Source organism: Hirundo rustica, chromosome 5 (genome assembly GCF_015227805.2).
Source record: "Hirundo rustica isolate bHirRus1 chromosome 5, bHirRus1.pri.v3, whole genome shotgun sequence".
NCBI classification, from domain to species: Eukaryota; Metazoa; Chordata; class Aves; order Passeriformes; family Hirundinidae; genus Hirundo; species Hirundo rustica.
Genome location: NC_053454.1, coordinates 72474135 through 72488556, shown reverse-complemented (window position 1 = coordinate 72488556; position 14422 = coordinate 72474135). Strand labels below are relative to the sequence as shown.

At 43.0% G+C, this 14422-nt stretch overlaps 1 protein-coding gene across 1 annotated transcript in view; it reads left to right on the top strand.

The window, feature by feature from the left end:
- RNF150 (ring finger protein 150) overlaps nucleotides 1-14422 on the top strand; it is a 109287-nt gene that overhangs the window by 82133 nt on the left and 12732 nt on the right. The window lies entirely within an intron of this gene.

The following is a 14422-nucleotide window of genomic DNA, read 5'->3' as shown; positions in this document are numbered from 1 at the left end:
GTGTAGAGTTTGTTTAGGTTCCGGGAAAAAAATGTACATTTTCAGTGATTTCTAGGTACTGCTATGGGCCTGGGCATGAAAAAGAAGACAAGTAATAATATTACGTGTAAAAGGTAGGAGAGACACAATGGGACTATGCTGGAATGATTTACATTACTCTTCTCACTTGGGGGAGAGCCTCTTTTCTCTCATGTTGTAGCCAGTGTCATGAAAGGGAAAATAACTTCTAGAAACACTGGACTTGTGACCTCAGATACAGGTGACCCAGAAAGGGATTTTTACATTCCATTTTGTGGGTTTCAGGTTTGGTCATTTTATGGTCTAAGTTCTGGATCCAGCAAGGGGTGAGCAGGAAGGTTATAATCCCAGCCATCTTCCATGGCCAGCCTGCCAGCTGAAGGCATTCAGTTTCCTCAAGTCTCCCTGAGTGCTGGCAAGAGCTGCTCAGAACAAGATGGGATTTTATTCCTTCCAGTAATTGTTTTTCAGTGCATTTAAGGCTGATTTAAAAAGCAAAGGAAAGATGGCACCACAGTGTAATGAAGACTGGGGTAAATGCTGATCTCTGCTCTGCCCTTTAGCACTCCAGAAGCGAGTAGATCCTCTCATGGATAATGGCCCTTGCCTCTCAGTTCTCTGCAGGATCCACACTCTAAAGGCTGGGAAGGAGGGCTGTGGGCTGCCCCTTACACACACAGCTGCGTGACACGTGCTGGGGAGAGCCAGCAGCCTGCTCCAAAGCCCAGCACGAGGGGCAGGCTGTGCTTTCCACCCCAGGAACTTGTCAGGCTGAGAAGCAGCTCTTCTGGGTTCTCACCAGGGGTAACAATGGTGTTGAGGCTGCCAGGGAGCACAAGAGCTCAGTAACTCTCCAGGCACTCTCTTCCCTCCAGATTTGTTTCAAGAGTCTGCAGAAGGAACAAACACATTTTTAATTCATTTTCCAAGTGGCTGGCTAAGTTAAATAACTGGCTGAAAAGCTTGCTCAGAGCCAGCAGAATACTGCAAGGCCTTACAAAGGTGCTTGATTTTGCCTCGGTGCCCTTTGTTTTCCACCTTACCCTCCATTTTTCCCCTTACCTTTGATAATATTGGACAATAGACCTGAAGATGGGACTATTCTGAGGGCTGACAGCAGAGCCCATGGACAAGGAAATTGCACCAAGACCAGGCACACAGGCAGCAAACTATGGAGCATCAGGGGATCCTCATCGCCTGAGGAGACTGGCCATGCCCAGGGAAAGGCTGTGAAAAGGGTTTTTTCCAGGTTATATGAGAGAGAGAGCAAGAGAAGGGAGCAGGGAGAGAAAACTGGCAGATGGCCTAAGCTCTGTGAAGGTTGTGAACCTCACACTGTCAGAGGTGTGGGTGGGGAAGCAGGAATTCCAGTTATCTGAGAGGAAGAAAGTCCTGAGAAAAACTCAGAGCACCTTGGGACCTTCCAAAAGCCTGCCTATGCTGTGGTTGTCACACAGTCACTCAGGGAAATCTGGTTTAATGCTTAGTTAGCTGCTGTCGTTCATTCATTCATCATTGACGTGTAGACGTGAATCTTCATCTGGATTTCTCATCTAAAGGGCAATGCAATACTTGAATATTTGTCATTGATGGATATGCAAGTTTCATCCAGCGTGTTACATTTTGCAGTAGTTCCCAGAAAAGCCTCTTAGTCCCTTTTTGCAGCAGAGCTGCAGCAAAGAGGAGCTCTTTGGTTGGGAGGTAGGGGCTGAGTTCCAGCAGTTCTGGGAATTTGACTCTCTAGCTGCCTCATGTGAATCTGGAGAGTTGAAGCAGTCTAAAAAGTAGAACCTGGCATTGTAGGCAGCCTGAACTCTTAAGGCAGTAAGAAGGGGAACATCCAGGACCTTGTATATAGTTGTGGTATGAATCCAAATGCTAACTAAATCAGAGGGCAACTGTAGGCCAAATAACTGGGTCATAGCTGTCAGAGTAGATGGAGCTTTATAGGCATTGTCTGTTTATTGTATTTCTCATTTCCAGAATGCTCAGTTACACAACTGCAGAGCTTGCTGAGCGTGCCCTTTCTGTGAACTAGCCTGCCTGGGAATTTGTAAGTGATGACGCTGATTGCTCCTAGGAATCTTTGCTGAGGTTGCTAGGTTCTGGCCTCTTTATATAGCATTCCTAATGGGAGCCTACTCCAGGGCTGAATCTGCACTACAGGTTTTCTCCCCCTCGTTATTGAGTCTGTGCAGACTCCAAGACTCCAGTGCAGCCTTGATGTGGCCTCCTGCACCCAGCACCACAAGTCCTTGCATCCTCCCTTGTTCCTCACCAAGTTCAGTGGTCCAGGAGGGTAAAGGATTTGCCACCTTCTTTCCACCCGCTTCAGCGACGCTTTTCGCTTCATTGTTCTTACGTTCTTTTTTGTCTCTTGATTAATCATTCTGGTATTGTTGTCTTGGTTTGGGTTTAATTTCCATTTCTGTGTTTGCAACGATTATTCAGAGCCAGAAGACCTCCCACAGTGTGTCTGGAGGGAGGGTATTCCCAGAATACTGTTCACATTGGGTAAAATTCTTTCTCCCTGGTGGCAAAGCTCCTCCCTAGTTCACTGGGGCCAGATCTTAATTTCTGGAACTCAGCCAGTGCTTTTCTTCTTATTTCTGTGTGTATGCCTAGCAGGCATCTCGCCTTCTCTCCCTCCCTTTGGTTCCCCATGCTTCTGATATCTGTGGGACCCTCAGAAATGTAGTATACTATGAACATCTGGATGGGAATAAGCCCTAGGGTTCCTTGCTAAACCAAGAATCTCCTGTTTAGTAGCACTGAGCACTTTATAATGGATCATCAGTTTCTCTCAGCTGCCTTTTAGCAAGATCCAAGCCTTCATCAAGTCACTTGGGCATATCCACAGCTCCAAGTCTGTTCAGTATTTAATATTAGTGACTGCTTACTCTCTGTGGTGGGATATTGCGTAGGATCCTCGGATAGCACGTTGTAATACATTTCTGTAACAGGCTGCTGAAAAGATATTCATAGAAAAAGTGAAAAACTGGAGTTTTTGGGGAAAAAAAAAAAAAAAAAAAAGAGGGGGGAAGTGGATGGGGTGGAAGAATAAGTGTGAAATACATAAGAGTTCATCTCAGATGATGTCCTAGGGTCATCTGTCCAGGACAGATGAGTTTACTGCTCAGACCTTTTCAGCTCTCCAGAGAGTATGAAAGAAAACAACCTAAGGATCTTCTTCTACAATGATGCAGCCTAGCAACCTGTGGTGCCTAATTTTTAGTAGTGAGTTATGCAAAATGCTAACATTTTTGGACATCTCAGTGCAGGTGGAATTTCCCTGTTCTACATATGATATGAGTGTGAGCTGGACTTGGCTAAGATCTGAACTTGAAGGAGCTGTGAGCTACACCAGCTTCAGAGGGTGGATTTAAGATTTGAGGAGGCCATTGCAATATTCTTTGGGTCAGGCTCAGCTGGGATTGATGATATGGTTAAAAAAGATAGTTTTCTGGGAAAGGAGCATCTAGATGTTCTAAAGGCATGGTGACACTGACAGGTAAAAAGTAGTTTTAATTTTTATAGCATTCATGGTAGTTTACCTTCCTCAAGCACTTACAAATTTCTGCAGTAAATAATGTGTGCTGTCTTTGTCCTCTTTGCATAAACACTTCCAGTTTTTCAATTTAGACAAGCTTTTAAATTCCATTCAGTGGGACATCTCATCCCACCGCACGGGGCCTCAGAAATCCCACTAGTGCTATTTCTGTAGTTGGAGGAAGATCTGTAAATAATTCTAGTGCACATATGAGCAGGACTTTTAGTGTGAAAAACCACAAACTTTCCCCCAAGGCATCATATCACCTGCAAAGTCCACGGAGTTTGGGACACTGTACAACAGTGTGGGCAGCCTAGGCAATATCAGCAGTTTCTTCTCTGCCTCTCATTTTGTTCTTTCCATAAAACCCTGCCAACGTACAGCTCATCATGACTGTTAGGACCCTTTCAGATCTCTCTGATAGCTCTTCATTAACTCTATTAATATAACTTTTCAGGTAATTATTTTGATCTGTGTATGTCTAAAATGTCTTTGGGAAGAACAGTCAGCCTTTGGAAGTGGATTGAAAGTGCACGATAAGAATCTGATCCACTGTTGTCTTGGAACCACTTGACTGTTCCTCCTTGCTATTAATAGTGGGGTTTTATAGGCGGAATGTAAAGGGGGAGGAAAAGGTGGGAGAACTCCCTAGATACTAATTAATACAGCAGGTTATTAACACTTGCATTAGCAAGTCCTAATACTGTCCCAGAGAGGGAATACTGATGGGAACTAGTTAAAGACTGAGCTGATTGGGTCCCCATGTGCCTGGCGTGTGACGTAAGTCCTGGTGGCCCTACTACAGTCTCGTGTGGATATTGCACTAAATAATTGCCATGGACTGAAACTTCCAATGAGCTGAGTTCCTAGATTGTTTGGGGACTAACACTGATGACAACACAGTGGCATAGTTTTCAAACTGGTGGTTTCAAAGAGTCACCAAGTGAAACATAGCTGGCGCTAAAAATGTGCTCTGGATTATTGCATATACCTGTGAGACTCCTGCCAGACTCTGCATGGACAGGGAAGATTTTCTGTTGTAAAACTGCTCCTCCTTGCCATATGTTGAGAAGTGAAATACAAAGCATTTCTGCACAGCCAATACAAATGATGAGTTCACACTAGCTAATCTCTTTGGTTTATACTTAAGAACAAAAGCCTTGCCTTGCAAGAGATGTTCAGTATCTTGCATACAATTGACTTGATTATTTAGGGCTGGTGTTCCCACTTGTATTGTCTGTGGAGTTTTTATTCTCATCAGTTTTTACACAAAAGCCTCCACTGAAATCATCAGGAAGTGCTGTTTAAGATACAATGTACAAAGTACGAGTGTTGGCATTTCTGCAGCAGTCACTCTTGATTCTGCTTGCACGTGTTTCCTTCTGGCTGCGTTCCTTCATGAGTGTGCGTTTGCCTTAGTGCTCCCTAGCGAAGGCAGCTCAAATGAAAGGAGTCAGGCAAGAGCTCTGCTGATAAAATGTTTCCAGTCATTGGTACATGGTGTTTTTCCCCTTTTTCATCCAGGCTGTGAGCCTGTGGACCTGCAGGAGAATCATTTGTACACATAAGCTGACTGGTTTCTCACAAGAATGTAAAGTATCACATGCGTGCTTACACCTGTAGTTCTTGTGGTGTAACCAGAAATTCTGATTTCTCAAAAGAAAAAAAAAAAAAAAAAAGAGAGAGTTGCATTTAGGAGAGATCAAGTGAAAGGGAGGGGGGAGTGTGCATGTGATGGTTTTTTGTATGGTAGAACAACAGTCTTGCAGGAGATGTTTGGCCTGCAAGAAGCATCCAGAACTGCTTTGCTCTAAATTTTCTCCAGACTCCTGTAGGGACAACAGTTTGAACTTTCACAGTCTCTAACACTCTGTGATTTCAGCCTTAAAAAAAAAAATCACTGGTGTTTGCTCATAAAGTACTAGTGAAGTCCTACTCATCTTTTCATCACTTTCCTCCAACCCCTGCAGAAATTAGGGTGCTTCAGGGATCCTCCAGGGTTGCCACAGTAACCAGACCATTTCATCTAGAAGTGAAGTGAAGTTGTTCTGGATGTGGGCAATTTTAAGTGAAGATGGTGCCTGAAACTGATGCTGTGAGACTGATAGGGCAGATGGAGAAACTGGCATTATGAGCGTTGATGGAAAACGGGAATTGATTGGAAGCGGAGGAGGTAACTAGTGAAGCCCAATATCCAAGAGGAAATATCCAACTTCTGGCATGCATGTCAGAGGATTTTCTCCTGCCTCAGAGCCTGGAAATGGGGGGGTGCCTGAGCTCTCCCATTTAGGGATGCTGAAAATAGGACCCACATGGATATATTCCTGCCCAGCTAGATGCCAGGCTGATATCCTGGGGAATATACTCCAGGCTGTTCTCAGCACAGTGCACACTAGCATCAGAGTTGCATTAATGAATATCCACTCAAACCGGCCTTTTATTGCGACTGTCTTTTGCAAGTGCCAATACATTTGACTGTTCTTTTCATTGTAACTCGTGTTAACGTATCTGAGGGAGCAGGCAGGAACGTATGCTCTGTTGGGTGGCAGTAATTAAGCCACGCGTTCATATACACAATGTGCAAAACAACTTACCTGGAGATCTCTGTGAATCGTTGCTCTCTTTTCCTCTCTCTAGGTAGCACAATGCTGTAAGACAATGAAAAAAAAATACTCCTGCGGGAAAAGTGCACGGAAAATGTACAGAATAAGGGTACCACTGGCAAAGTCAGAATATAAAAAGCACTTACCTGAAATAGCTTTATTAAATTTATTAAATTGCACCATCTTAGTGGGGGGAAACAAATCACAAAACTGGGGTTTAAAATCTGCCAGTTCCTCGCACAGGTAATTAAGTAACACAGTGCTTTCAGCTGCTAAGGTTTCTTTGGGAGACAGCCACCAAATACCATGTGTCACGTGTGCATGAGAAACCTGACTTCATCTTTTGCCCCCGAGTGCACAGGGTATTGAATTCAGCTGAGGTGTTGCTAAACTTCATCGCTTCCCTGTAATTGCATTTTGAAAAGGTAGCGGCACCGGCAAATTGTCTTTCTGCGCGTGAGTAGCTGTCAGTCTGTAAGACCAAAATAGTCTTAAAGAAGGAAATTTTAGAAAAAGGACCCTCTGCCAACCTGCTCTGGGAGATGGAACATGCTTCCAGCTGTGGAGAAGCCTGCGGCCTAAGAGTGCACTACCAAGGAAATAGTTTTGGAGGAAAGATTTGGTAGAAAGGTGGGTTTAGTTGTTCCACCCTCAAAAGTGAGTTGTTAAACTATTATAGCTGCACACAGGGCAGAAAGTATTACATGTGTTTGCAGTAATTAATTCCTTCTGTCTCTTTTTTTTTTTTTTTTTCCTGAATGATTCCTTCAGTTTTTGCTTGATTGTGACTGAAGGATGCAAGACCACTTCCCTTGTAAAAACGTAAAAATTTACTATAAACTGGTACTCAGCTTCTAAAGGCCCTTTTTCCAGACTAGATATAAAATACACCAATAATTTAATCTTTTGTTTTCTAAAGGCTCCTGGGGTTCCATCTTGTTCTGGAACTGCCTGGGAACCTCTTGGACATGGCCACTTTTCAATGAGAGTAGTGGAAAGTGAAGAAATTGAATAAAAAAGGAATGGCAAAAGGGGTTAAAACTGAACTTAATGTCACAGAGTTTTGACTGTAACTTTACAGTAGGGTACGCAAGGGAAATAATCAGGAACAGTGCAAAGGCGTTCATGTTTTTTGAAGTTACATGGTTGATTTCCAGGTGGTTAGAGTGGGTTTGTTACTTTTATTTTTCTAGGGAGGTATTGTTATATAAGGTAAAAAACTCTTTTTCCTGTCTCTCTGAGGAGTGTGAATGCTCAGAACACAAAAGAAGGAGGAGCAGAACTATATATTAACTTTAAAAAAACAAAGTTTTTTCATGTAGAGAAATAGTGTTTTGAGTTCTTCTGTTTCAATTTGAGTTTCACATGTAGAGTGTTAGGGAGGTCTTGATGCTAGTGATGGAGGCCAAGTGACCTAATGAACATATTTTCTAGTAAAATTCCAGCTGCAATTTGTTGAAACTTAAATTGACCTTTCCCATCCATTGCTCTACGAAGAAACTTGCAAAATGGATGTCCTGGGTTTGGCCTTTCTCATGTTCCCATGAGCATTTCAGCAAGCATCCCTGATAAAAGCTGGGCTTTGGAGGGGATTTTCTGATGCCAGAAGTTGTTCAGTGGAAACTACACTGTGACTGGAGGCTTATTTGAAAGGAAATGCTAAATGGCCCTAGGTTTATATAGCCTAAAACCAGTTTGTGTTGATGTTACTTGTGTGAACCATGAGCAAGGAAGCAGAAGGAGGTAGGTAAATGAGGAGGGAACATGTGTGCGCTCTTGCTTTAGGCTGGAGAGACAAAACCCTGGGTTTCAGACCTCAGGTCAAGAAGAACTGTGCGATTTTTTTTTTTTTTTTTTTTTTTTTTTTTTTTTTTTTTTTTTTTTTTTTTTTTTAAACGGGCTTATTTTGGACAGAAAGGAAGGCAGGCAGGAAGGAGACACAGGATCAGGAGGAGACTTGCATTAAATTCATTTGAGCTCTTTAAATCAAAATTGTCAATTTGGTTTCAGTTGTTGTAAAGGCTGATTTTATTTTTCTCCCTCTTTACGTAAATCTATTTTCATACATTTTTTTCAGACAATATTTGAGTGTAGCAGGCCAGGCCTGGCACATCAGATTTATTTTTAATGGGGAAAAAAATGTTGAGCTATTGCAGGATTGTCAAAGGAATGTTCCAGTGAAAAGGAGATTGGCATCAACTGATTTAAATTTTCCAAAATGAACGAGATAAACAGCTGACCTCTTCCTTTATGAGAGCTTTTCTGGATTGTTGTTCTGTACTCATGTGTTCTCTGTGAGTGCATTAAATGTGCATTAATGTACTCAGGCGAGCTCGGTAGGATTTTGTCTGGGGCACTAGCCCTACCACAAGACACGAGTAACATTTTGGGCAACTCTGTTCCAAACAAACAGTGGCTCTGTACACCTCCTAGTCTTATTTTAATCCTCATTTCATGTGCTAGTGATGGGGTTTAAATATGCTCCGTGAAAGCAACCTAAAGAAGATGCGAAGGACATTAAAAAGGTTTACTTTTCCAAAAGGAAAGGTTTTGCTATAATCTCTGAGTTTGGGGTATTTTTATTGCTTCTGAACTAATGAAAAGAGACACGTTTCTCATAAAAGCAACTATACGTGGACCGAGTAAATTGGGTGGTTTTGCTTAAGTTTTCAGGAAGTCCTGAAGGAAACTATTTCAGACTGCAGAAGTCTACTTTACTTTTCCTGCTAGTACTCTGTCCCAGTTATATGAGGTTTATAGTTCCTACCAGCTGACAGTGTTGTCTCCTACCTGCCCATCCATAAATGCCAGCAGCAGTCTGAGTAATTGGCACCCTCTGCAGAAGGCTGACCCACAGACCTAGTGGCACACAAAGACCTTCTCAGTACACACACTGTCCAAACAGTGAGAAGTTACAAACTTTTAGGTGTGCACATTCGCATTGTGCTGTTGGGGGTCTTGATCACATTTGCATCTCAGTCAGAGAACTGGCCACAGCTGTAGATACACTACTGATAGTGAAACTGTTGAGTAGGCTGCAGGGCAGATCAGATCTGGGATAAAGCTGTTCAAAAGCTGTGTAATCACACTGCAATATAAAATGTGTTGCAAGGTTTGATAGGCTTGTGATGTTTAAGAGAAAGGGGAGTTAGCAACTGAACTCATCAGTCACTGTAAGAAAAAAAATCTCTGTGGTTGGTGTTGCACGAGGGGCTCTTTTGAAACCCGGGTATTGTGGCTTTTAGCTGCCGCCCGTCTGCAGTTCTGCCCTGGCACGGGGATGAATGGAGTAGCTGGGGAGCTGGTGCAGTGAATGATGCTAATTGCCAGCAGATCTGAAAGGGATTGTGTCGTGCAGCGTTACCATTGTGGAGAGCAGACTCAGCTGCCCAGGACATCCCTTCCAGAGCAGGTCTCTTACAGCTTCCACTCCAAGAGCAGAGTAACACTCCCTATGTTAAAGGTTCTGCTACACTGAAGCTTTCAGAGCCTGGTTTCCGCACTTGTCTGCCCTTTTCCCTGCTGTTGTTTTAAAACATCATCACGTAAGGCTCCAGAGAAGAAAAATCTGAGAACAGTGAAGTATTTGAGGTTAATTAGTTCAAATGAGACACTTTTGAAAGCTCCTGAAGTCGGTGGTGCTTCATCCCAAGTGTTGTCAGTGGTCAGTAAAGGTCAGACCTGTCCTTTGTGTGTGTGTATGAGGGAGGATCAGATACAAGTACCTACCAAGAGTGTATCTGAACAAGGGGCACTAGAAATTAAGTGTACACTGTTTTCAATTAGGATTTAAACTTCCTTCTGTAAGGATTCTGTGAAATTAGATGTTAAAGAAAGCTTCCTTGCAGTATTTTTAATTAGGGACTTCAAAAGAGGTAGTGTGTGGATACTGTAAGAAGCCCATAGGGAGGAGATTTAAATTGGTAGAGTGCTTTGAGAGCACCTACAATTTATTTTTTTAAACTACTGCAATTCTCATAAAATTAAGGGGTGACACTTCAGCTTGTCACATTATTTTCCTTCATTGCTAACAGCAGAAATGGTTTCTTCTGTATGAAAAAATGCATGTTCTTATGTAATTGATCATTCTATAATCTGTTTGACTGAAAAGCATGTTCTTTGCTTTTAATTTGGGATTTTTACACAGTCATTGAGAAATTGGTGGGGCTCCATGATTTTTGTTTTTTTTTTCTTGTTACAAATTTGTAACTGAACCTTTATCTGTTGAGCTACAGTAAGCATATAAGCCTGTGGCGATATCTAAGTAAGCTGTTGAAATCAAATCAGGTTAGACAGTCTTATAAAGTCCAAAAATATTTTTTCTTTAATGGTTCTGTGCTGTTTCTGTCAAGTATTCTCTGTTTTTATGGACTTGCAAGAATTAATCTTAAGCCTAAGCAATGTACTTTGGTCCAGTGTCTCCCAGGTTTTTGGGGACGTGTACCTGACAGTCCTGTGAGCATGTGGCAGGAGAGGAAATGGTCAATATCTGTGTGAGCTGGTGGGAGGGACACTGATTTCACTGTGAGGTGTCAGAGGGTAAGAAGTAAAAGGTGTGACATGCAATGTTAGGGTCTCTGCACATGTCTGTGGTTTGTGGGCAGCCCTTGGGTAGCGTGGAGGATGCTGAAGGGTGTGTGGATGGATGACTGTGGAACACTGTCCCAGTCTGCTCTGGTTTATCAGGCACAGTGGTCCTGCAGCTGTGCCCCGCTTCAGGCGCTGGAGCTGCTGCTGCAGCAGAGTCAAACCCATGCTCAGTCATGTTGTTTCCTTATACTGAGCAAAAAGGAAGACTGTTCTTCCCCTAAAGTAAAAGTTTAACTTCAAAGCTGGTAACTGTTAAAAGTTGTGTTTTGCTAGTAAAAGTTACTTATCTGATATGCAGGTTCCTCCTACCACCTCTGTGGGTTTTTCTCCTCTGACTTCATGTATGTGTGTATTTTTTTAATATCTAGTGAGAAAAACATCCCTGGGTGAAATTTTTGTTGTAGGCATTTCTAATGGAATTGAATTTCAGCCAGGGTTCAATGTCTCCAACATGCATGATGAGGAGGGAGTTCCTGCCAACATGCACAGAATTAAAGCCCACGAAGTTCTGGGCTGAAGACTTGCCCTTTCATCCTGGGAATGGTGTTGGCATCTCAGGTGGAGCCCAGTGTTGTTAGCAGCATTGGAGAGGAAGGCATGACCAAGTGTGAGACAGGGAGGGAAGATAGACACATACTCTTCATTCAAGTAATTCCACCACTGTCGAGCTCTTCAGCCACCTCCTTGTGCATTTGCTCATTAGATCCTCTCACATATGCCCAGGTATTTTTGTGACATCTTTGCTCGAGGATGTTTGGTGTAGCTGCTCTTGGGAGTCCAGTATCTGATTCCTCAGTACTGTGCTTTGCTGGTGACCTGGGGTTTTTGAGAGCTTATGCAGTAGAAGGTATTTAAAGAGACAGATTGGAAAGTCATGCACGTGCTGCCCTGACAGACAAACTCAGGCAGACTTATCTGAGCTTTTCCAACCCCCTCATTCAAAAATAAACAGGAGTTGTCTTGGAGGCAAGCTGTTGTTCTGTTAGAGCTGTGTGCATGCTTGTAATTGAGGAAGGAGTTGATAGGATTAGGCAGAAATACGGGGGGTTTTGTCACGGCAGTCTTATGTTATACATCAAGTTCTCAGCATTAATTTCTCCTGCATGGATTTTCACTGTCTAGTAGCTGCCTTGCACATGGCCTGAAGAAAGAGTGAGAAGTTTCTAACATCCTATAAAAAGCTGCATGTCCGCTTCCAGGTCCAGGTGTCATTCTGTGCCCATGGTGTGGTGCTCTTTCAAGCACCAAATGCTTTCCTGCAGTCCTGAGGAGGAGCAATCTCAGCTGGCTTTGTGCAGCTGCTTTCTGCCATGGAGTTCCCCAAGGAGAGGTCACAGCTCTGCAGCACAATCAGACCAGAGAAAAAGGGTTTGGAAACCACTCTCTTGCCTTGAGTCTTCTGGGTTAATATTGTATCCAGCTGAGGACGCCTCTGCAGCATGATTACTCGAGGGATCTGTGTGGTGGATTTTGGCCAGTTCACCTCTAAATCACCCCTTCAGAGGATGTTCTTCCTGATGTTCCTTTAGGAACACAAGAGCTGAAATTCCTCTCCCTGTAACACTCTTGCTCATTCAATCCAGTATCTGAGTGAGGCTGTTACTTCCTTCTTTCAGGCTTGCTGGAAGCAGAGCACACTGCTGGCACAGGTTTTTAAAGTATAGATAAGAAAGTTCAGCCACAGTGGAGGTCTCCAGGGTAGCCCATGGAAACTGAGATGCACAGGATTAAACCTGGGTTTATACTGCTTGGATGTAAAAGTCTCTTTATCCTGCCAGCTTGCCAATAGGCTGTGTGTGGTACAACACACACTAGTACATACAGCTTCTAGCTCTGCTTTTGTCTCACACCTGCTGTCCCTTCAGGGTTTTGAATGGTTGTCAGGGTGAGTAAAGGTGTTTGCTCACTGCTCAAAGGGTGCTTGTCTCCCCTTGGCTACTGGGATAATCCTTTACACACCATTAATGTGACAAAGCGTGTTTCTTCTGTAACTTTATCACTTAGTGCTCATTGTTTTGCAGTAACACCCAGGAGCAGCTGCTAAGAAGACCAAGTACATAGTCCCCATACTACAACACCTGATGTTTTTGGTGTATAACAGCATGGTTACTGCAGGGACAGCTTGCAGGTGTTGAATGCAGTGATGTATTGCCAAAGACAGCTGAGGTACTTGAAAATCTAAACTGCCATGTACTTGCAGCCCTGTGCTTCAGTGTTCTTTTAATATTTTCCCTTCTTAAGGGAGATGTCATTTTCTGATTTTCAGTCAAGGACATGAATAATTTTGCATGTTCTCAATAATAATATTTGTACCAGTTGGTACACTGAGTGAAATATCTCCACATTTACCTAGGAAACTTCCCGTGGTATCAGAAGAACATGATGTCCTGACCAGAGGTGCCCCTGGTGCAGTAAGTGGGCACTGAGGATGGCCAGTGGTGAATGATAAAGGAGGGTGTCCTCTCTTCTTCTAGACAGTGGGAAGGCCTGGAGGGAGACAGGAAAAGCGGTTTTGGAAAGGTTTAAGAGGCTGGAGGCCCTGTTGTGAAGGAAGTAGAGTGGTTCTTGTCTGTCAGTGAAACGAGACAAGAGTGTGGGACTGAGGTATGGGGTCAAAGATGGAATAAAGCACTTTGTAGTTAATAAAATCCAATAGGTGGCATCCCTGCCTATGGCATGGGGTTGGAACTAGGGGATCTTTAAGGTCCATTCCAAGCCAAGCCTCTCTATGATTCTGTGAAGACCAGATGTGCAGATAAACTGTGAAGGACCTCTAATGTGGGGATGAGCTGATCCAGGAGCATAAAGTGCAAGAGACAGTATGATGACTCCTTTGACTGTTCTAGTAATCTTTGTGACCAAATTCTGGCTGAGTTTCCAGTGGGAAAGGGGAAAGACTAGTCATGTAAAAAGAAAAAGATGTTGCAGTATCTAGGCCACAAAAGGAATTTCCCTGCTGGTCCCAGGGTAGGAACATGATGAGCATGACCCATAAGAGTAAGAACAAAGAGGAAATTGTACTGAAAGCAAAAATACAGATTTTCTTGTGCCATCCGTGACAGAGGCATGTTTGCTGTGTCACAGAGAAGGTTGGCAGCTCTCCCCTAAGACAGCTGATCAAAAGTTCCCAAAATGTCAACCAGTCTCTCACAGAGAGGAGACTGAAGTGTTTACTACTAAAATAATGTTAATATGTGCTGTGAATTTCAAAGGCTGAGTGTTCTGATTCCTGGGTGAAATCCCAAGGATTTAGTGTATGCTCATTAGAGATAGATATACATATATATACAATGGGAAAAAAGGAGTTTTACTTTTCCAGCCAGTTGGATGCAACTGCTTCCATTCAATAACATCTGGTATGTGTTCTGCCCTTTTTTTGCTCAGCTTTCTGCAAATGTGTTTGCTGTCTGCTCTCTTAGTTATATATCCTTATTTGGATGGATTTTTTTTTTCTTTCTTTTGGAGAAAGCATTTGGGTGCTGATACTTTCTGCACTCTCTGAAAATGAATCTATTGGTCTTGCCAAAGCACAAAATGCCTTCTCAGGTAACCAGTGTTAAAGTTTATTGCTTAAGTACAACATGCTTCAAATTTAGGCATCAGAAAATTAGTTCTATTACTAATAAAGTCTCTAAGCTTGGCTTGAGATACTGGGTGTGAT